Source organism: Dermacentor silvarum, chromosome 5, assembly GCF_013339745.2.
Source record: "Dermacentor silvarum isolate Dsil-2018 chromosome 5, BIME_Dsil_1.4, whole genome shotgun sequence".
In the NCBI taxonomy this organism is placed as follows: Eukaryota; Metazoa; Arthropoda; class Arachnida; order Ixodida; family Ixodidae; genus Dermacentor; species Dermacentor silvarum.
Window position 1 is genome coordinate 188,130,742 of NC_051158.1, and position 24,228 is coordinate 188,154,969.

Below are 24,228 nucleotides of genomic sequence, written 5' to 3' on the forward strand. Positions count from 1 at the left end.
TTTGTCCTGCTCCCGGACTCGAACCCGGGACCACCACCTTTCCGGGGCCGCCGCTTTATCATTTGAGCTAACCAGGCGGCTAGCAGATGGCAGGGAGAAGTCGAATTTATCAGCAACTCGAAGCAAAGGCAATTGTTTGACGTATTAGTTCCGCGGGAAACCCGCTAGGTGGAGAGAATATGTCCATCTTCTTTCCACCCTAGCGGGTTTTCTATGAACTATTACGTCAAACACTTGCCTTCGCTTCGAGTTGTTCTCTGCTGTAAACTATGTGGTCGACCCTCTGACGCCGGTCTAACGACTCTGCCGCGTCGCGGTCGTGAGACCGTGCACGTCAGCCGGCTTAAACCTTATTATGATCCCTTTATCGTGTCGTCACCGTGACTCGCCAGGACAGCTACTCTTCTCTCGTGGGGCCATTGTAATGAGGAAGATAGCACAGCGTCACTGCGGCTGTAAGGCTCCTGAAGTAAGGAACCAAAGCTTGGAGTATCAGTGTCGCTGCTTTTCCTCGCTTGGCTGGAACTGCTCGGCTGCTTGCTGTGCTGGACCTGACGTGCACTGGTGGGATTCCCGCTAAACGCCAATAAACCCCGTACCAACACACAAGCATATATATATATATATATATATATATTTGTTACGTGTAGCTGATGCCCAAGGCTATTTCCAATTTATTTACAGGGAAGCTAACGGAGGTCAAATGGCGACGCTATATCAAGCGGGAACACGTCGCCTCCTTCTCCTCAGTGCAGCCACACTGTGGCGGCGGCTGTTCCGTATCATCACCCCCGGCAGTAGAAGCACCATCCCGGTGCTTAATCTACACATAGGAGATGAAAGGTCTGTGGTATGGCTTTGTTCTCGTCACGTGAGCGATGTCACTTGCAGCTGACGATGACGCTGAGAGGTCGGCGGGGATGATTTCATACGTGACAGCGGTCACTTGTCGCACCACATGGTATGGGCCAGTGTAGCGTGACAGCAGCTTTCAGAAAGGGCCCACACGGGCGAATGGGGGACCAGAGAAGCACCAGAGAACCCCGGACAAAAGTGCGCGTCGCGATGGTGGCAATCAAAGAGGCGTCTCTGATGCTCCTGTGAGGCCTCGAGACGGTTGGCGGGCAAACTGGCGCGCGTGATTGGCGATCGCGTCGCGGGCGTATTCAGTGGCTGAACGTGCGGGCGAGGGCAGCAACGTGTCCAAGGACAACGCGGGTTCTCGGCCCATATAAGAGATAGAATGGTGAATAACGGTGGTGTCATGACACGATGATTATACGCGAAAGTCACATATGGTAACTGAAGATCCCAGTCGTGGTGGTCGACCCGCAACGTACTTCGAAAGTATGACGGTGATGGTCGGTTTGAGGCGCTCCGCGAGGCCGTTGGTCTTGTGGGTGGTAGGACGTGCTGAACTTGTGCTTTGTCGAGCAGGAGCGGAGGCTGTCCTCGATGACTGCCGAAAAAAAAGCTGCGGCCACGGTCAGTGAGTTATTGGCGCGGAGCACCGTGCACTAAAATGATGTCGTAGAGAATAAAGTCAGCAACGTCAGTAGCACAACTTGTCGGGAGGGCTCTGGTGATTGCGTACCGCTTAGCGTAATCACTAGCGACGGCGACATATTTATTTCCGGAGCCCGAGAGAGGAAATGGTCCAAGAAGGTCTAGACCAGCACGAAAAATTTGTTCGGGTGGGATGTCGGTCGGCTGGAGACATCCAGCTGAAGGGGTGGGGGGCTTCTACCGGTGCTGACAGGGCTCACAAGCAGCAACGCAGCGCCGCACGGAGCGGGCAAGACCCGGCCAAAGAATTGATGGCGTACACGGTCATATGTGCGCGAAACGCCCAAGTGTCCAGCCAAGAGAGCGTCGTGAAGTTGGCGGAGGACAGTCGAACGCAGGTGTGATGGAATCACAAGCCGAAGGTCAGGGCCGTGTGCATCGAAATTGTGGCGGCATAATCTCCCCTCCTTGAGGAGAAACATCCGGAGAGAGGTATCGCCAGGCATTGACTCCAGAAGGTCGAAGAGGGCTCGTAATAAAGGATCGCGGCGTTGCTCGTTGCCGATTTGAAGCAACTGGGACACAGAGAAAACGGAAGCGATGTCGTCCGCATCAGCCGGTTCGTTGACGGGGTAGCCGGACAAACAATCGGTATCCTGGTGCAAGCGTCCGTCTTATATACTACTGAGAAGGTATATTCTTGCAGGCGTAATGCTCAGCGAGCGAGCCGTCCAGCGGGGTCCTTGAGCGAGGATAGCCAGCAGAGAGCGTGGTGATCAGCGATGACACAGAATGGGCGTCCGTACAATCATGGAGGAAACTTCGCAACAGCCCACACAAGACGAGGCACTCGCACTACGTGATCAATAATTGCACACGGTGGGTGATAGAAGTCGGCTGGAATAGGCTATAACGCGATCATATCCACGCTGGCGCTGTACCCACACTGCTCATATGCCCTGACCACTAGCATCAGTTCGAATTCCGTTGAAGCAGATGGGCCAAAGTGGGCCAGAATTGGAGGCGTGGTAAGGAGAGTAGTGAGCTGCGAAAAAGATGCGGCTTGATCAGGACCCCAAGAAAATGGGACGTCTTTCTTCAAGAGGTCGGTAAGAGGACGTGCGATGGTCGCAAAATCCTTCACACAGCGTCGGAAATAAGAGCCCAGCCCTACGAAACTACGAACGTCCTTGGTTGACTTTGGAACAGGAAGGTTCGTAAAGGCGCGAATTTTGTCCGGATCAGGCCGCACGCCTCTGGCATCCATGAGGTGTCCAAGGACGGTGATTTGGCTGAGAGCGAAGTGACATTTTGACGAGTTCAACTGGAGACCAGCCCGGCGGAACACGTCAAGCATCACAAAAAGATGGTCTAGATGCATGTCGAATGTGGGCGAATAAACGATGGCGTCGTCCAGATAGCACAAATAGGTGGACCACTTGAACTCCTGAAGCAAAGAGTCCATCATTCGTTCAAAGGTGGCGGGCGCGTTACAGAGACCGAAAGGCATCACCTTGAACTGATGAAGACCGCCAGGGGTAACAAATGCAGTCTTCTCATGGTTCATGTCGTCGACGGATATCTGCCAGAAGCCGGAGCGTAAGTCGATAGAAGAAAAATAGGTGGCACCGTATAGGCAGTCTAGAGCGTCATCAATACGTGGCAAAGGATACACGTCCTTTTTTGTGATTTTGTTCAGGTGGCGATAATGTTCCACCTGAACAAAATGTTCCACCTGAAAAAGCGCCACGTTCCATCCTTCGTTTTGACAAGTACGACGGGAGAAGCCCAGGGACAACAGGAAGGCTCGATAATGTCCTTGTCACGGAGCGGCATAGTCTCTCGAGCCATCGACACACCGATTAACGGCCGCCAAAAACGTCGTGTCCTCACGGTGCGGCATATAGTTTCGAGAAAGCGACACGCCGATTAACGGGCGTCAAAAAAACGTCGTGGCCCCATGGGGCGGCGTCTAGTTTCGAGAAAGCGACACGCCGATAACAGACCCAGGTGTGTGCGTGTGCGTCCGTGTTGTGCAGTGCGGGGGCTCGACCTTGGAGAGAGGGGAAGCTGCCATTCCTTCGCCCCTGGTGAAAGGGGCGTGGCCAAGGCTTTTGGGAGGAGCCAAGAAATAATTAGGTGAACTCTGCATACCTGCAGTTCTCCTACATAGAGAACTAGGAAAGGGAGAGGCTATTTAAGCGCAGGTTTCGGGCCCTGACAATTAGTCTACAAGCTGAGCCTGTAATCTGCTGAGAAGCAGTCAAGGAGCTAGTGCCGTCCAGTATCACCTGGGCCACCTAGCCGCGTCGGAACTACAAGTAACTAGCTGACGTACGAGACGTCAAACCAGCGTCTGCAACGAGGCTCACGGTAGTTCGCCTCAAGTTAGCTTAACCTGCTTGAGGAAGTCGTCAGATCTAGAATACGGGGAAACCCAGCCCAGCAATCGCATCCACCTCGACAAGATCGGCCCACCAGCATTTTTCGGGAAAGCTCTGCGCGCCGACTTCACGGTTTATGGACTTGCTGCTGTTGCCCGGCCGCATGTATGACATCGTTTGTTTTCATTTGAACTTTGTTTTAGTCATATACTGTTATGTGTATTCTTGTGTATTTGATCCTCGCACTATTTCATATGTATATGCATTGTTAATTGCTCGTCACATTTCTTTGTCGTCATCATTGAGCTATATTAAGTTCAGGTGTGTTAGTTTGTGTTGTGTCTTTTTATAATTTTCTTTAATAATTAATGTATATTTATGAGCTGATAAATATCTTGTTTTTTTGTTTACTACCAACTCTATTTCACTGTGTTCGCTTGAGTACGGAACGACCAACCGGCTTGTATAACCCGTCGATCGACTTCGCGCCGACGGCGAACAGGTGACAGCCGTGACAGTCCTTTTCAAGCATCTTTTTACTTCCTGTTGGATAACAACTCGTTCCGACGCAGAAACACGATATGGACGTCGGTGAACAGGGTTCGCATCACCAGTATTTATGCGATGGGTCACGACGGACGTTTGGCCAAAGGGTCAATTGTCAAAGCCAAAAATGTCGCGATATAGCCTTCAAGAACGCGGCAAAGGGCTTCAGCTTGAGCAGATATAAGGTCAGAGGAAACCATCTTCTCAATACCGACGTCAGTACCGTGCGATGACATCACGGTATGGGCTGAGCTGTAACTATCTTCGACTGTGAATGGCTCGACCTAATCGTCCTGCAAAGCGCTAATTATAGCCAATGAGATCCCCCGAGGCAGAACTTGCGCGGTTTGCGCGAAATTGACAAGGGGAAGGCAGGTGCGGTTGCCAGTAATTGTAAGCACCGTGTGCGGCACGGTAACACCATGTGTAAGTATAATGGTGGGGTTAGACTACAATCGCACGTATACTTGTGCCATCCCAAACTAGTCGTCATGTGTAGCTTATGATGTAGATTATACAAGCGCATCCATGTTCTAGATATGATGTTGAATCACACACCATGGCTGATACCCAAAATGGGGATCCTCCGAAAAAGTAATTCTCGTGTTGATAATGCTGATGATTTGCATACTGTGGCACATACCCGCAACAAGGAATTGGCGAATAATCAGGCGGTAGATATTGATCCACCAACTAGCTCTTTGGGATGATCGCCGCTTGTTGGTATTGAATATGACTTCCATACTACGGCACATACACCCAGTGGCGGCTTGGTTAACAAGCGTATATGCGTGCTGATTAGGATGTTAATTTTCATTCCATGGAACATGTCCACAACAGGGGATAAAACAAGAAGCCGACGGTACATATTGATCGTCGGTACGATCGTTGCGTATTGACGATGAATATAATTTGATTCTATAGCGCAAGCCCACAACGGGGATTCTGCCAACAAGCTGCTTGTACATTTAAAATGCGCATATATCAGAATGCGTCATGGAATACAAGCCAATATCATAATTTTCGCATTGCGTCGCACAGGCACACGCGCGCGTGTGTTTCCTTTCCGCCAAGGACGTAGGAATGAAATAGGCAAGATTATAGCAGTTCATTGTTGTTCCACGAAAGCTTCGCTTCACATAACATGTGCGTTGGGTTTGCATAACTTTTATTAATTCCCAAGCTTGAGTAAGCGTCGCCTACTGACACGTGGTTAACAATGCACTATCCTGCGATAGACACAGTTGCCATGCAGTGGGCTTTCGTCCATGCGCATTTCGTCAGAGCACTATCTCCAACAGGGCTATTGTTTTCGTTACGCGTACTTCTTTGCGATACAGTCTCAGAAAGTTCCATTGTTTCTGTCAAAGATCGTGACAGGGCTGCTTAAGTTTATGGGGCCAGCTATGGCTCGTGCTGGAAACAATTTAGGGGGTTTGAAGAAACGCGCGCCAGAGGTAAGCAGGAGAACCAGATGTGCGAAATCTTAAAAAGCCTCTGGGCAATGAGCTCTTAGGAAATGATGAAGATATGCAGATCTAATGCACATGTTGGAATATGCGTGTAGTGAAGCTTGCGAGAAGCAGGTAATGAAATGTTGATAATCTGGCCACGCGTGCTTAAGGGTCATATTAATGGACTAGTTTGTGCCACACTTTGTACCTCCCGCTTATTGGCCAATCTCTCGCATTGGGTATACGAGATAGTATGAATCATTGCCATAATCTACACGCGGACGTGTTTCTTGGCCGATCACCCGTTGGAGGTAGGTGCTACAGTACGGAAATACTTCTTAGCCAAAGCACCATTCTGAATACGTGCCTTAGTACGGAAATAACAAGGATAATTAGCACGCGTAAATGCTTCTTGGCCGATGCTCCGTAGTGGGTATGTGCAACAGTTAAAATAATGTTCATCAACACGCAGCGATAATCTCAAATGGCGTTGGTACGATATGTAGTGGCCATGTGTAAGCCGGTTCCCCATCGTGGGTATGAGACACAGTGTGAAAATCATCATAATAAGCAACAAGTGGCGACCACATGAAAGAGGTAGTTGGTGATGAGACGAGATAAATGCACGTAGAATTGTGGCTTAAGATGGCAGAAGGCGCTGTTTCCAATGGCTGCGTGTCAATATGTTCCCTGCTGGGAGCAGTGCATCGTCCATTGGCCAAGGATCTACAGCACCATCGACCGATAATACCGGTAACTACAAGATCGTTTTACCTTACTTATTCTCTGGTAACGCACTCTGGAAATCGGATGTGCAGTGGGGGAACTTGCATATATCTCTCGAAACAAATCTGCGTTTTTCTGCACTCTGACCTTGCCAGCAGCCCTCATCACGCCGTAGACTTTCCAGGTGCCATCGTCTCAGTAATCAGACCCAGGGACATTACCAGAGCTGGTCAATAGTAAATGAGCCACTTATGGCTTGTTACTTGTTTAAGCAGCCACACTATGTAAAAACATGCTGAACGGAGCGAACTGGAAGTGAAGGACCTCAAATGCCTCGCTATAGATCTTGAAAATAGGGACATTAGGATGATAATTCTTTGGTTGCCCTCTCGTCTTGATTAAGGCGTATTGCAGAAGCGCTGGATCCTCATTAAGCAGTTCAGTCTGTTACAAGAGAAATGTGGCCCGCTGAAGGCAAGAAGGAGTGGCAGATGACAAACCGTGACGTGATGTGATCATTAGGAAACACCTGTACACCAGTTCTGGGCATCATCTGCTGGCCATTTATGGGCACCAGTTCTTTATCCTGGTCTCCGGATGTCCAACACTTTTCCTAAGGTGCAGCAGGACAACACATATAGGACGGCAGTGCAGGATGCCGCGCTACACCAAGTGTCATCGCTTTGGACATCTCCCGGAAGAATGTGTCTAGTGTTATGACAAATTAAGGGGTAGTCGTGCAGCGTCAGATTAGGCCATCCCAAACCATCTTAACGATGTTAGTGAAGTTGTGGACGCATCTGGGGAAGCCCCCGTGATTGGTAAACAAAATGAGGAGCCCCACGATCTTTCCTTGTAGACTATATGAATCAGCCAGGACCCTCACCAGAAGCTGTTGCACGTATTTCGGACAGTGAATTCCCTCTAACAAGGTTAGGAGCGCCGTGTTTTCAGGATCGGCCTCCATCTCTTGATATAAAAATGGCTGTGGACGCTACTAAGAAGAGTTCCGCCCATAGAGATGATGCAGATGCTTATGGAAAGCAGTCGATAACTCCTAGAGCAGAGGAGACAAAGGAGTGCATTAGAGGATGTACGCCAACCGAGCGAGTTGCCAATGCCGGTTCTGGCTTTTAAACCCTGCAGACGTGCGCGGCTCATGCACGGCCGGTCAGTGAAAATAGCGGCTGGTGATAAAAAAAAAGCGGATGGCGGAGAACCACTGAGGTTATGATGTGAGAATTGCCATGGTCATTTCCATATTAGTGAAGCTTGCATTGCACACACAGGTTCTCTCAAAAGGACTTTCAGTGCTTTATTCTATATTTTTGATAGCGTTCCAGTGCTCCAGCTTCTTTATTCAGCCTAGTACGCTGTGACTGTATTGTGAGATGCCATTATGCTTAAGTATAGGTCTGGTGCTGCAAGCACAAAACAATGGTTTGATTTTATGACAAGAGAAGTGCGTAAAACGTCGCAAAATAAAGTCGTGCAAAATGCGACAACGAAAGCGAGAATTCTTTTTTTTTTCTGTCTACCTAACACAGGGCATAAAGCCAGCGTATGCATGACAGTGCATTCGTACTTGCGAACTATGGGGAATGCTTCATGTCGGACCATGTTTCTCATTTTGTCACTATATTGTCTTCTGTCAGTGCTGCACGAAAGAACCCGTACTTGTGTTTTAGCAGGAAACCCTAGTACTAGTGTCAAATACCCTCCACTTAGATCACGACTGTTTGCGGGGCCTCCTCCGCCACCTCCTCCTACTCCTCGTCCCTCACCAAGACCGACTCCTGCTCCTAAGCGTCCAAGTATGTGTTTCGTGCTCTGCTTAACTAATCAGCCTTCCATTAAGATCCTTATACCACGATCTTGAAATTGGGCTATGGTAACACTATTACGCTCCCGTTTTTTTTAAAATTTTATGCCGTGTGCTGAAATGTACGAAAAAATTTCGGCAGGGCCCATCTGATGACGACTGTCGATGGTAATGCGTTCAGCATTGAATCAATACAGTGACAAAACGCACTGCTGCCGTAAAAAACGAGTTATATATCAAACGTGTACTTCAGCAGGACTCGATCCTCTTTCGTGCGTCACTAAGAACACTCGGCGCCATCTAGCACGGCCACCGCGAAGCTTGCGCGTGGCCTCCAAATTGCATGGCACGCTGGTGCATGCGAACGCTGAGAAACGCGTCCTTCGGCCAATCGGGCTCCTCTCTAACGATTCTTTCTGGACACGCTGTGCCATTTAGTGACGCTACCCAGAAGTCCACCGGTGTCCTCCGGGAGTAGAAGCGTGGTGTACCAGTGCCTCCGTACATAGAGTTTCCTACATGAATTACTAGAGCGAACTCTGGCGCAGAAATCGTTCAGCCACCACGGGAATCACGGGAAGTACATGGATTTGCCTGATCTTCGTGCTTGTGGATTCGGAGAGTTCTTGTGGCTTCGTTTGTTACCCATTATTCGCCTTCGTAGGCCTAAGTTTCAAAGCAATATATACTTTTACAAGTGCAGAAGATGCTGCGAACACGCACAATCACTGCTAATTATAACGGTTAAGCTTGTTGAGGTGGCGAAATCGAAACGCGCCAAGCGTCTCAAGGCACTGGTTTGCCCGCGATAAATTTATGAGGGCATTTTATGTCGCTTGTTGATGCTTCAGTTCGTGGCACAATGGTTTTACCATTGGGCTTGTCCGCTAGACGTTCCTTTAGGCGCGGCCCATGCTCAGTGCATTTGTGGCGCAGATTGATAAATCATGGGGCTCCTGTCCTTGAGGAACCCCTGTGACGTGCGTTCGCTTCCGCTCATGATCAGGAAAATACCAGGAATCTTTTATAGCGTTAGAATTCTTAGGATACTAAACAGACTTTCCGGGTCCTATCTATCATCGTCTGAAGAAACTGACGCAAGCAGCCACACCTCGGGCCATACCCTAATACACTTATTTAAGATGGTTTCTTAGCACACATACTATCCATGGTTGCGCTTTTGCATGTTCCCTCAAATTGCCGTAGAGTTTCAGAATGCATACATAATTTCATGTTTCCTTCCTGAGGAACGTTTGCTATCGTGAATTCTTTTTTATTGATAGCTCCTGAATGAATAAGGGTGGGGGGGCGGGGTGGGGTACTCAGTATTCAGGACCATTTGTATTTCTGTCACAGGAACGAAGTAAACAAGACATTCGAAGAAAACTCTTCGTGTGGCGGCGTAGATGTGAAATTTCGAAACAAGATTTTACCCACAAACCATCAGATGTGAAGATTCAAAACATTGCACCACAGCCTCGATATCAACTGTTTCATGGTTGTATATATGATATGAGCACTTTTTTTCGCTCCCCTTTTGAATCATTTTACCTCGAAGATCTAAATGTACGAAGAAAATAAAATTATTATACAAGCACGGCAACACCGGTGTCAAAATTAATGCTTTTTGCTGTGTACCGGTATTCAGAGCAGACGGTCAAACATTGGCCACGCTGCAGGCAGTGACGAACGCTAACATGAAAACGTGCGTATCGTATAAGGCCGCTTGAATCTTGAGTCATGTAGCATGTATCATTTAATGCTACATTTAGCCTCATGACGAGCTTCGCCTACACTACACCAATACACGCGCAAGCAAATCGATGTGCTAGTAGTATTCGTGTTGTTTGCTTCCCATGTAATTTTTCTTTACCTTTTGGCGGTAAACATGTCATTGTACGTAGGGCGCTCTCATAGATGTAGGGCGTGAGCGCAGATCACGAGCTCTTGGCGCTGAGACCGTTGCTCTCTTGCGACTGTACTGGTTTTTCGCCTGCCGCTTGCCGTCAGTAAATCTCCTTATCAGCAGCAATGGCCGCGATTGGTTGGAGTCTCATTTTCCCTTTAATAGTAGTATATGTGTCGCCATAATGATAAAATTGCTTGGGCTGTGTGTTTCAAGAGACGAAGATTAACTCACGGTGCCGTAACGCGAGGTTTGTCTTTCTTTGAGTGGTCGAAGGAATCTTGCCGCTCTTTAGGGGCTTCCTGCACCGTCTAGATGGAAGCTATGTCTATCGCCTCTTGTGCGGCACTGAACACGCGCTCTCGCGAGAGATGACACCCAGGAGCCCACCAACCCGGTGTTCAGCGGGCCCTCCTTCACGGACGGCGAAGCAGCGCTGGCTGCTTTCACCAAGGGGGCTGGTGGCGCAGCCGCAGCAGCACTCTTTGTGGGCCGAAAAGATGCCGGAGTCTGCTGCGACGTTGCCCCCTTGCTCGCCGTATCAGCATACTCTGCGTTATGGAAAACAGACACAGTCTCGTGCTTCTTGATGCGAAATGTTGCTTTGATTTCCAAGGTAATTATTTCTTTCTCATTTTTTCCAGGCTTCACAGGATCGGGAATATGCCGGGTGGTCGCCTTTACAGTTCCCACAGTGGGGTGTGCCAGAACAGTTATCGGAAAGGTGGTTTTTGTAACATCTTGCGCAGGTGAGTTGACGTTGACCTCGGCAGCTTTGCGAGCTGTGGTCATGCTTCTGTCACTTGAAACACCGACGAGGGTTAGGAATGTAGGGTCTTCGGCGAATTTTAGTATAACCTGTCTGGAGGGTTTCTGGTAGTACACCAGAGGCAAGTGTAATGATCAGATGTGCTGGTGTAATTTCATTGGTCTCGCCTGATTTTTATTATTTATACTTCAATGACATTCTGGTCTTGCCAGCCTTCCAATAGTTCTGCTTCGGTTAGTTATAAGAAGTCCGCATCTGAGATCATGCCTCGGACGGTGTTCAGGGAACGATGTTGGGCCACTCTTACTGGGATGTGAGCGAAGGTTGTGACATTTGCAAGCTTTTCATGACGCAGCTTGTCACGAACCTCAAGGAGGAAGTCGCGACTTGCTAGCTTGCTAGCTTTATAGCTTGGTCCATTAGTGTCCCTCATTTATCCCTGTGGATAACGTAGTATCGTGGGAAACATTCTTTGTGTGGAACTAAAAAAGTTCAGGAAGCCTTCGGTGCATACGTGCTTTGCTGCGGTACGATCAGTTAGCAAAAGGGATGATGCTCTATTTATGTTCGATGTAGTTACTTCGGCTGAAATGGCAGCCACCCACCACGGAGCCCAACAAGGGGTCGCTACAAGTTTGTCAGAGCATTGATTTGCACACGCCAGCCGTGCATCGCTGCTATAGCCCAATGCGCCATACTCGAGGCTGGATTTACCGCACCAAGTTAACACAAGCCACCTGGGAGAGACAGAAAAATTGGGAAGAAAGGAGATGACAAGACAGAAAACGTAAATTGATAGGAAAGGAATAGATTGAGGGACGGTGACAGGAAAAGGCGACACCGATTTTTCCCGGGAGCGTCTATCCGAGGGTGCCATCTACATGAAGCCTCCGCCTAAGGGGTGTGTTGCCTCAGCAGTGTGCCTCAGCCAAAGGGTGCATTACCTCAACCTGGCCGATGGGCCGTAATAGACAGAACACCAGGCATCGGCTCAACCCCCAGGATTTCCTTTTGCCCGGACACGGCTAAAGCCACGCATGGTTAGGCGTGGGAGAGTCCAACCCCTATGTGCTCGGGTCAGTCGTGTCACAACACACCAAACGCCTGCTGAAGCAGATGCGCCTGCCGGGAGTCGAGCACGTTGTCTACAGTCTACATTCGTCCAGTATTGAGATATACATTTCCGACACTGACACAGAGGAGCTAGTAGGGGTATTGAAGAAAGAGACGTCGAGGTTAACTGTCGGCGAATGGCCACAAACGCGGTGCAAAGTGGAATAACCAGTAGCTCTTTGGACAAATGAGCAAACGTCACAAATATAAGAATTGTCCCACTTGTTATGGTCTGTTCCGATATACATAGATGTCATGTCAGCTAATGTGCGATGAAATCGGCCTGTCAAGTCACTTGTTTGTGGGTGGTAAGCTCACGCCGTCTTATCCACTGTGCGACAGGTTATGACTACTTCTTCGAGGACTCTCAAGAAAAACGCCTTGCCTTGATCACTCAGCAGGACGCGAGGGGCTCCATGACATAACAGGGTGGCTTCTAAAAACAAGGTGGCCACGTCTGACGCAAAGCCAGAGCGTGAAGAAGCTGTCTCTGCGTAGCATGTAAGGTGGTCGACCGCAGTCACAATCCATCGGCGTCCTGTCTGTTTGATAAGAAGAGGTCCCATGAGGCCTATCTCCGGAAGGCATCTCCGCACATGGAGTAGGCTGTAGCAGGCCACCAGGAGGCGGTGTTAGTCCCTCCATTAGTCACAGAGGCGACCGCCAGTGTGCCCGAGCCCTACCTTCCCGCTATATTCCTTTCTGAATGATTCCTAAGAAAGCATAAAACCATCAGCAAATGCAATTTTTTCGTTAATATAAAACGTTTTCAGATTCACAAGTTAAGTTTTTGGTTACGCGAGTACAGGTGCACAAGAGAACAAAATTTCTAAGCTCAGTTCCCCGTCATAACTTACAGTAAATTTATTTTCATTTTTCTTCAGGCTTCCAGTATAAAACTTATTAAAAACGGAACGATAAATTGTTGCTTATATGTGTAAAACCATCAAGCAGTAAATGTCAACGTCGAAATATTAGAGTGGACTCTCTTCTTCCATTGGCCTGTGCATCCTTCCAAGGAGAACGTCGTGGTTAAAGCTTTCGAAATATTCTCGGTGCCACATCAAGGTGTTTCTTGCTATATCAGCCCGAACCTGTAGTAGAAATGCCAACACCTCTTTAAATTTCTGTAAAATAACTGTTCTTGCTACAAAATTTCACAGTAAAGGCTTATAGGTCGCCTATCAGTGTCATATATCGAAGAGACAGTATTTGAAGACAATCGCCACAGAGTGTAGCCTTTATTCCTGAAAATAAACGTACCCACCCTTGAAAGCTTGTGTCGAGCTCGCAACATTAGAAAAATTCGGAAGAAATCATCTCATGAAGGTTGTCGACGGTAATGTCTTTGCTATTGAATCAATATAGCGACACAATGTATTGACACCGTCGAAACGATCTATGTATAAGGCATGTACTGCAGCGGGTCTTCTCTTTCGTGCTTCCCTAAGAACACTCGACATCCTTCAGCGGTGCCACCTCAAACCCTACGCCGTGCCTTCGACATGCAAGGTGCGCTGGTGCGTGGCGAACGCAGATAAACGCGCCATGAGGCAACCATGCTCCTCTCCAGAGCTCCTTTGTGGACACATTGCACCATCGGGTGGCGCTGTCGAGAACTCCACGCGTGGCCTCCAAGAGGAGAAGCACAGTTCGCTGATGCATGCGAGCGCTGATGATTGTTTCCTCGCTTGTCTCACACCCAATGGTCCATATCAGTGGCCCAAGTTTGTGAGAGGTTGATTGAAGAACGGCACATACTTAGTGTATCTAGGGCGCAGCTCGTTAAAGCCTCGACGTGGAGGAGGTTCATTGAAAAGCGGCACATAACCAGTGCATTTGTGGCGGAGCCTGCTAAAGCGTCGGGTTACTACCCTTTAGGAACTCTTGCGGCAGTGGGATCGATTCCCCCCAGCATCGGTTTAACGTAAACGACCTATTAAGGCGTTAGCATTGTCATGGGACATCACGCACTTTCGGGGGCTCACCGTCCATGTTTCTATGTATGTTTGTTCGTAGGGTAGCGCATTAGGCTGCCGTGCTGAGAGAACAGGGTTGAAAAGCAACTGTCGGGCTAACTTGGGTCACTCAGTATGAGGCAATGTGTATATCTGCCACCGTTCAATCAACCTTTTTCACGCCTATATGGACCATTGTGTGTGTTGGACTGGGTAGATACCGCTGTTCACTGAAACCCATTGGGTGCGTTCCAATTCTGTGCCAGCATCGGAGACAGTCTACGTAGACAGCTCAGGAGACGCCCGAGACAGCTTCGAACCCATGTAATGCAACGAGGTTCGAACCATCCGGAAGACGTATGCATAAAAAGAGGGGAATCCGGTAGCCCCATGACGCATTTCTCAGCGTTCTCATTTAGGTTGCCATGCGCAACCTTCACGGCGGTGGCACCAGACGGCGCCGAGTATTCGTAGAGAAGTGTGAAAGGGGAGTCCCGCTGTACTAGTACACGCATCTTGTGACACTATAGTGTCAGCTTTGTGCCGCTATAGCAATTCAGTGCTAAACACATTACCGTCGACAGTAATCGTGGGATAGGCTCTGACGCAATTCTTCTTTTCGAGTGCCAAGGCCTTTTAGTGCCACTCTTGTGACAGCCTAGGAGGAAGGAGGGAAGACAAGAGGTGATAGGTAAAGAGCTAAACCAGAATAAGTGTCCGGTTGGCTTCTCTGCACAGGCGGATGGGGTAAGAGCAGAAAATAGAAGGTGAAAAAAATAAACGCATCAGTTCGTACATTCTATAGTTCTTCAATAAGTCCCCTTTCTTTTAAAAGCACACTAGCATCATTAGAGCACTTCGGACTGACATCGGCTGGGATCAGGGTCCAAGAATTTAGTTTAGTTTTCAGCTACCATTTTGGCGTGAATTTACTTCAAATAGTAGTGACTGCGTTATAAATGCTGCCAAAAAAATTAGCACCCTTCTTGGTGTATGTGGCTGCCTTAACAATGATAGGTCACTGTGTAGTTTAAAAAAGATATATGTAGCCTTTTTGCATAGAGCAAATTAAGTATGAAAGAAAGTGAATTATCGGAAATTGCTTTAGAAGTGCTGCAATATAGGAGAGTGGATAATTCATACTGTGCAAGGTCTGGAGTAGGCAAGCCAGAGGGATGACCGTATGTGAGTTCTTTTCTTTTTTTCCTCCTACTCTGTCGCAGGCTCTGTACGCCGCGACCCCCTTCTTCCGTTATTTAAGTTCGAATAAATAAAAAAGGGAATCGGAAGCCTGAAATTTTAAAGGGTGTTGTTCTTTATGAACCGTACGCGCACCTACTTCTGGAGATAGTCAAAAATTTTGGTGTGCAGGTGACAGGCAGTGTAAAAGAACAGGTTAAATAATCCAGGTGGCAGACAACATCAAAGAACAGCCTAAATATTTCTATGCGGGCGCTTACAAGCCAAAGTTTTTTGCAGGCGATTACAAGCATATGCTGCGATAATTGTGTTTAACTGAGAGGATGAAGCAGTAAATAAGAAATTTTGAGCTCAGTGCAGTTCCTGGTCTTTAGAAATGATGGTATAAGCTTTGTCAATTTGAAAACATTTTACTGTTTTGTGACACTCTGCAGTTGTTTATGCGTATTTCGGCTTTAGTTTATTACAACATTTTTGAAATTATATGTTAGGATTTTCAATTGGGGCTCCAGAAACCACTTGTCGATAAACAAACAGAAGACGAAATTTATTATTTTGTCACGTAAAAAATTGCCAATACGCTTCACGTACCTACACATAGAGCACAGGTAATTGTCAATACGCTTTAACTACACATAGTCCACAATTTTGGAGAGGTGATGTGCTGCGGTATCTGAGCGTGCTATTTGACTACCAGCCTTCCTTTAAGGTGGTATAAAGCACTTTTATTGAAGTAGCGAAATACATTTGACCTTAAAATCGACTGCTTCAGAAAAAATGTTGGGCGTAACGTTAGGAGACTGGAAGAGAGCAGTGTGTATCGGAGCACATGGCGATCGCCCATCTTCTAGCAGTAAAGGTGCCCTGAACCACTTTTTATCGAAGTGCAGAAATGCATTTGAAGGTAAAATAGGCTATTTCAGACATACTTTGCTGCAAAAAGTATTTCAGTGCGTTCAGCAGAAGCGGGGTTGGCAATCAAACAAAACCTTCGCAGTGCTTCCGCTATTTCTTCAATACCTTAAACTGCGAAAGCTACGGCGGAGCAAGGCGTGCCCACAACGCTCCACCTGCCGAACGTCACCGTGGTGCGCCGTTCCAATTCGTTTGTGATGTTAGCGCAGACGCCATTACTTCCGATTTTGGCGCCTACGACGCGCCCCGCGTAAGCCAAACTCGGTTGTCTTCGGCGAGCCGCAGCGCCCTTATAACCAGTGGTAATACACAGCCCGAGAACGAGTATTTATTACCAGGATGAATAATCAACTATGCCCTGTCAGCCACCTTATGTTCACAGCAGCGTATGGTACCAGCGGACTATTTTTTTCACCAAGTCCGAGTGGTGCTTCAGGACCCCTTTAAAAGAAACAATTACGGCAGTACTCATCTCACGATGACTAACGACGCTAATGCGAATCGCAGTCAAGCAATGTAACCGCAGATAATACTCCTGAAGTTCACGCTTATTTAACGCCTTTAGTGGAAGTTCTGAGACTATTGGTGCTTCGGCTGTATACCACATACTCTGATATCGTCCCACTTTGCAATGGCACTCGCTTGACAAGGTCGCCCATGAGAATGTAGGCATGACGACGACTGTGTGACAACGACGCAATGACAGCATGACACCGATGGTATGGCAAAGAATAAAACGTCTGCGCGACGATGTGACGATGTCTGTGCGACGACAATGGCATAATGAAGACGGCATGATAAGAGCCCCGATCAGCTGAAATGACGTCGATGCAATTACCACGACGGCGTCACGGCCCCGAACACATACGTAGTGGCCCAAGGATTTAGACAACTTCCACCACTGGGTCGGTGTTGACGTTGGCGCTCGCGCTAGCTCTCCACGCGCCTGGAGCCACGTCCCCACAGAGACCACTCGGAGCTAGCGGTTGTCTTCAGCAAACCGCAGTGAGCTTCGATGAGCGGGCTCATTGATGAGCGTAATTATGGTGTTCAATTTCAAAATATTACGGTTTCTTATTTCCCTATTTTTGCGTCTCGTGACTATATTTTCAGTTTTCCATGTCTTCTTCGTTATCTATATCTTTCTCTTCAACCTATATATTATTCCATGCTGAAGATAAAGCGTTTACTTCTTCTGGTCGTTAGGAACAATCTCCTCATTAGGCATCGCTAAGCAGAATACGAAGCAAAGAATCTAGCGTGGTCATTTGCACATTATATTTGTGCTAACACAAGAAATAGTCCACTTTGACAGCCTAGTGAAACAAACCAACGTGACCCGAGGTCTCGAGCATGCATGTAGCCGATTGTAAAAAAATGCGCACGCACAGCTGCAGAAGAAAACTACCCCTTCCCCCCGTGCAGGGTAGCCAACCGGAACTAGCTCTGGTTAACCTCCCTGCCGTTCTATGCATCCTTTATCTCTCTCTTTCTCTATCCAATTTTGTAGGTCCTACGAAATTGAAATGACAAAACATTATAAAAAACATGGAATGCTAAAAGTAGGTCAACGCAAGGAAACGCTGTTAAATCAAAGCACAGAAACAACTGGGTCAAATGCAGGTATTCTTCGTGTCTGTGTCCGCTTTGTCTACGTTTAAGTGAGCACATTTACTTAAAACTGGTACGCACAAATGTTTCCCATGCAATAATTTATTGCAGATAAACTTTAATTTCCGGTTTAGATTTCTTGCCAGTTCTGTAATATAATTGAATAATTTATGCGCTGGAAGGAATCTATGCTACAAAATTACACTGTCAATATTATGTTAATATCAGAATTTAGAATTTCTTATACAATTACGGCACACTGTGTAAATGAAGAAAGAAAGGCGAACGCAATGTTTCTAATGTTGCACTTTTGCAGAACCACGCTATAAAATGTTTACAGAACATAAGTTAGTTAGGCATAAGAAGAAGTAAATACTTGGCCGCTGAGGTCTTGGTGTGGGACGAGGTGTTGAAGGCCGAGGTTGCCCTTGATAGGGTCGTGACCTAATTGGAGGATTTTTGGGACCAGCGCTAGGGTTTCCTGCGGAAACACAAATGTGGCGTTTTTCTTGTAGCATTGACAGAAGACAATGTATAGACAAAAACGCCAAAATGGTCAAATATGAAACCTTTCTCATAGTTCACAGGCATAGAAGCCCTTTACTGCCATAGGCTTGCTCTTATATCCTTGGGGAGCTTGAAAAAAAAACGGTGTCTCGCTGTCGTTTTTCGCATTTTGCAAGACTGTTGGGCGAAGTGCTCTGTGCTTTTCCTGCAGTACAATCAAACCATTGTTTTCCGCTTGCAGCAGGAGACCTACACCCATGTCAGTGGTGGCTCGCAGCATTGTCACAGCGTACAGACAAATAAAAGGTTGAATGTCGGGACCCTACCAAAAAGAAAGAATAATAAAGAATCAAAATTTGTATTGAGAGATTCTGTGTCTTTCATGAAAGCGTAATTATTCAGGAAATGATGGCGAGCACCACACAAGAACCGCTTTAGCTTTAGGCCAGCCTCTATATTACATGACGCAGATAGTTGATCATAGAAGGCCATCTTCAATTCGCTGTAGGTAGGCCGCTATGTCTTGATTGTTTTTCCAATATGTTAATTGCATGAGAAGTGTTCGCGAAAGCATTGGAAGCATCCCATTGAAAAAGCGCTCGCAGATTGTGTGATAAAATGATAAAATTCGCTAGGTACGTTGATGAGCTCAGCTAATGCTCAAGCTATCTATCACCACTTACTGCGCGTTGATCGTGTTATAAAACAAAGTAAACCAAGCACATCACAACGCATTACTTTCCTTTTACAACGAATCGACTCGGTAATTAAACAAGCAGTATTTAAACAGTCATACCGAATCGAATGAAACGTCATTGTTCATCAGTGCTTGTATAGTACGGCTTCTGGCGGATGACATGCATGACTTCACTGTGTGGTCTGCGTCGTTATAAATCGAAAGTAGAGCCACACGACTTTCCCGTCTAATTCTCTTCGTTATGGTCATCATCATCATCACCCTATATTTATGTCCACTGCAGGACAAAGGCCTCTCCTTGTGATCTCCAATTACCCCTGTCATGCGCTAGCTGATTCCAACTTGCACCAACAAATTTCCTAAATTCATCACCCCACCTAGTTGTCTGCCGTCCTCGACTGCGCTTCCCTTCTCTTGGTATCCGTTCTGTAACCCTAAAGGTCCACCCGTTGTCCATCCTAACATTACATGGCCTGCCCAGCTCCACTTTTCCCGCCTAATGTCAACTAGAATATCGGCTATCCCCGTTTGTTCTCTGATCCACACCGCTCTCTTCCTGTCTCTTACCGTTAGGTCTAACAGTCTTCGTTCCGTAGCTCTTTGTGCGGTCCTTAACTTGTTCTCGAGCTTCTTTGTTAACCTCCAAGTTTCTGCCCCATATGTTAGCACCGGTAGAATGCAACGATTGTGCACTTTTCTTTTCAACGGCAGTGGTAATCTCCCAGTCAGGATTTGGTAATGCCTGCCGTAAGCATTCCAGCGCAATTTTATTCTTCTGTAAATTTCTTTCTCATGATCATGGTCCCCTGTGAGAAATTGACCGAGATAAACGTACTCCTTTACAGACACTAGAGGCTGACTAGCGATCCTAAATTCTTGTTCTCTTGCCAGGCACATTGTGTTTGTCTTCTGCATATTAATCTTCAACCCCCTCTTACACTTTCTCGGTTAAGGTCCTCAATCATTTGCTGTATATGAGTCCCCATTGTTTCTTAATGCGACAATGTCATCTGCAAACCGAAGGTTACTGAGATATTCGCCGTTGAACCTCACTCCTAAGCCTTCCCATTGTAAGAGTTGACTACTTCTTCTAAGCATGCAGTGAATAGTATTGGAGAGATTGTGTCTCCTTGCCTGAGCCTCTTCTTGATACGTAACTTTCTACTTTTCTTGTGGAGAACCAAGGTAGCTGTGGAATCCTTGTATATATTTGCCAAGATATGCAGATTACAATTGTTTTGGTTATATGAGCGCTCAAATATCAACACGGTCGTCGCAGTGGTGATTGTCGTTCCGTTGCCAAATACTACAGTGTGAGGCATAAATTCTATGGTTTTGATGCGTAAGTGAGCGAGCTGGACATCTTCAATTCGCTGTAGGTAGGCCGCTATGTCTTGATTGTTTTTCCAATATGTTAATTGCTTGATAATATTAAACATTATTCCTCTCGAATATTGTCTATGTTCTAAAAAGCGTTAATGTAGTTCTATAAGAAGGTTAACGCAGGCTTGGAGTGTATACGTTAATCTTTTCTGTCAGCTAAAGCTGGCCATATTAAGTGTGAAGCATTTTATCGGACTGGGCTGTCGGAGGCGTCCGTCGTAATCACGCTCACAAACAAGTGCTCAAAACCGGGTCAAAACAAGTGCACAATTGATCAAAACGAGTTCAAAATATACTAACATGATTCAGAATAATTTGAGACAGGAATAATTAAGCATTGAGTGCATAAATTAGCAGAAACTCGTTAAAATCGGTTCTGAAATGCCAAATTGGCACCAGGTTGGTACCCCACAAACGTTTGATTGCTCCAACCTCCAGAGCTACTTCTGCACTGGCGCATCACTGCTTCGCACTTCCCCAGGTATCACGTTAGTGGAGCTGCATTAGCGCTGGATTTGAACTACACAAGCGCATGATTTGAGCAGAATTGGAGCTACATTAAGCGCTCGATTTGAGCAGGCTTTGAGCTGGATTGTAACGGCATTTGCGCTACTTTCTGCAACTACACGTAGTTGCAGCCGCAGCCGAAGCCAACGGTTGCGCGCTGCAACCGTTTCATGCAAGTTTCGCGCAATGCGCCGTCTCGCTTCTCCCTCGTCCTTCTGCTGAGGATTTCGAGCCTAACTTTTTTATACTTTAGGTCCGCTCTCGTACGTTCTCGTCGGCGCTATTCATCACCATCAATGTATTTATGCTCGCTTCAAGACGAAGGCTCCTCCTAGTAATCTTTATTTAACACTGTATAGTGCCAGCTGATGCTGCCCTATCCCTGGAAATTTCCTTATTTTAATGCGTCTCGCAGTTGTCTGGCATCCTGACTGCACTTGATGCTCTGGTGCCCTGATTGCACCGTGCTGATATTTTCTGGCGTGGTGTCAGCTGTGGCAGCGTGGAAGCCTCCGAAGAAAACCTGACACTTCTGGGACAGGAGGCTAGTCACCTCCTGCCTCAACTTAGCGCTCATGACAACGAGTGTTATCATGCGTAAGCTGTAATTTCTAATTCGCGTTGCGTGGTAATCGGTGCTTAATATTAAAGCGAAGCTGCTCACCCGCTGTTCACCTTTGGGTGGCGTGCTCATCCAACAAACGGTAGCTGGAAAAGGGGGTTTGTGTTGTGCTTTCTTTTCCTGCTGTTTAGCTTCCAGCGAATGCGACCGTGTACATTCGACATGGTGCTGCAACTGCTGCGTCCCATTATCACAAGACAAGACAGCAGTTACCGGCCTGTAGTCTGCATGGTGGTGTGGACATTTTATTTGGGGTGGACGAAACCGTATGAAAACACATATCACTTTCGGCGCTGCGCTTATTTGTTGAGCAGCTTTGCGACCACGGTCACGCAACTGAAAAATCGACCAGCGAGCGACTGGCCCAATATAGTCGCTGGTGTAAATGAGCCTTAAGCGTCAAGCTTACAATCTTGTGTATCTGTGTTCAACAATGTTCATAGAACGCGTCTTTCTTTTCTCCTTTGTGTTTTAGTTTTTGCTCTGGGCTTTTTCCACAATGGTTCTTGTGGTTCTTTTATGCCTAAACCCAACTGGTCGTTTCACTTAAGTGCTCGGGACGTTGCCTTCATATTACCTAGGCAGCTTCTGAACGTGTTATATTATACAATGTGGTTATAGCTGCACTGAACAACTCCGGGCAAGGCTGGTCACAATGCAGAATCAATGGGTACCTGATGCTACACTTGACACAGAGTTTTCTGGTATATGGTGTCGATATAATGTCCCAGATAACGCTAGCCAAGCTGTTCAGCGACACGAAACTTTGAACACTGATCGTGCAAGATGCAATTTTAAAAACTAATGTGCTCGGTCGCCAGACCTCTGACGTCGGAATGCTTTAGGTTTTATATTTGTATCTTGCACCATGTTTTTTAAGTCCTCTCCTTTTTTCAGAACAGCTTGGCTGACGTTAGCTGGGACACACGGTATGTGACTCGTTTCCGTTTAACGTTTTAGGCTCGTCGTCAAAGTCCGCCGCTCGTATTTTGTCGAGATGCGTCGTTTCGCCAATTGCCTGCTCTCACCATACCTTTTCTTAGACTAACTCCCATTGTCCGTGATATATTGATGACATTAAGCAAATTACCTGCAGAGCATCTGTTCTGCATTGAGTAAATGAGCTGAGATAAAACCGCAAAGGCGCTGCCGTTTTGATGAGATCGTCGTCACTCTGTCGTCATTCCTTTGTATAAGTGGCGTGAAGTATAGTGGCGTGAAGTATAGTACCATCTGGGTAGGTCGCCACTGGAAAGCGAGGCTTATCATAGGCATATTTCAAGAAGCATTTCAGTTATAACAAAGAAGTTATTTTTCTGAGCACTAGCGAGATTTGCAAAAGCCTGTTATACAATTTAGTTAAAAGCGCAAGACACTATTTATAGCACCGCAAAATTATATTCAAGTTACAATAGCTTCCGCGACGGTAATATAGGCGCCACGTTTCCAAACGACTTCGACTAGAAGGCCAGCCTTATTTGCACATTGACACAATACGCTGCTCACAAACTCTCTTAACGTTAAACAGATAAAATGGGGACAGATTCTTTTCTTTTAAACCGAGAAATAAATAGAAGAGTGACACTTTGCCCTAAATTCACCAACCAGTTGCGTGTCACACGAGGCACTACCTCGCCTCCGGAACTATACTAGCACACCACACGCAACACCACGTATTGTACATTTTCAGGAATAATTAAGCCTCACTCAACATAAGCTCTATGATTTAACAAAATTTTTCATTTGTTCATTGGCTATGTGCCACAGTTCACTGAAACTGGTTGACGCTGCCTTGGGGCAGTGGCCGTGTGGTAGTGGGTATGCGGCCCTCTTGAAATAATTTCTTTGCTTCAAACTTGGGTCAGTGTGTATGTGCCTCTGGCTTTGTGCAACTCTTGAGTGACAAGAACTTCCCAATTCCTCCGCTGCACGTTGGAATCTAGCCTGCATCATGTATATTCAGACAATCTTGTCTCAATGTATATATATTGAGACCGTGGCCGCACCGCTAGATGGCGCTGCATGTACAGAGGGAAGCTCGAGAAAGAGACCACGCCTTATACACAAGGCGTCTCTGCGGTGGGAATACGGCGGGCCACTACATTGCTCCAATGCTAATGGCGTTAACGTAGAGGTTCATCTTAAGGTGGCTTCTGTCGTTATATTTGAGCGAAGCTATCGATGGCTATGCCATGGAGTCCGCGCGGAAAAACTACCATCATCAGCAATGACTTGAGCGTCTTCATCTTCTTCCACAGCGGACTCTGTTACCGCTCACCATGCCGGCGTAAAATTTCACTTCTCTTCTGTCGTCGTAATGGGGCGGCCGTGTTCACGGGGGTATGAGCCATTGCTCAAGGAAGTACGAGCCATTCGTTGTCTTACGTGAGGAACAGATTTAATAACAGAGGTGGCACGCGAATGCTATCATCATCAGCAATGGCTCTAGCGTCGTCTTCTTCCGCAGCTGGCTCGTTGGCGCTCATCATTCCAGCGTAAAATTTCCCTTCTGTCGCCGTGACAGGGAGACCGCGTTTACGGGGGTATGAGCCATTGCTTAAGGGGGTATGGCATGGTATGTTATGATGAACTTTATTCAGGT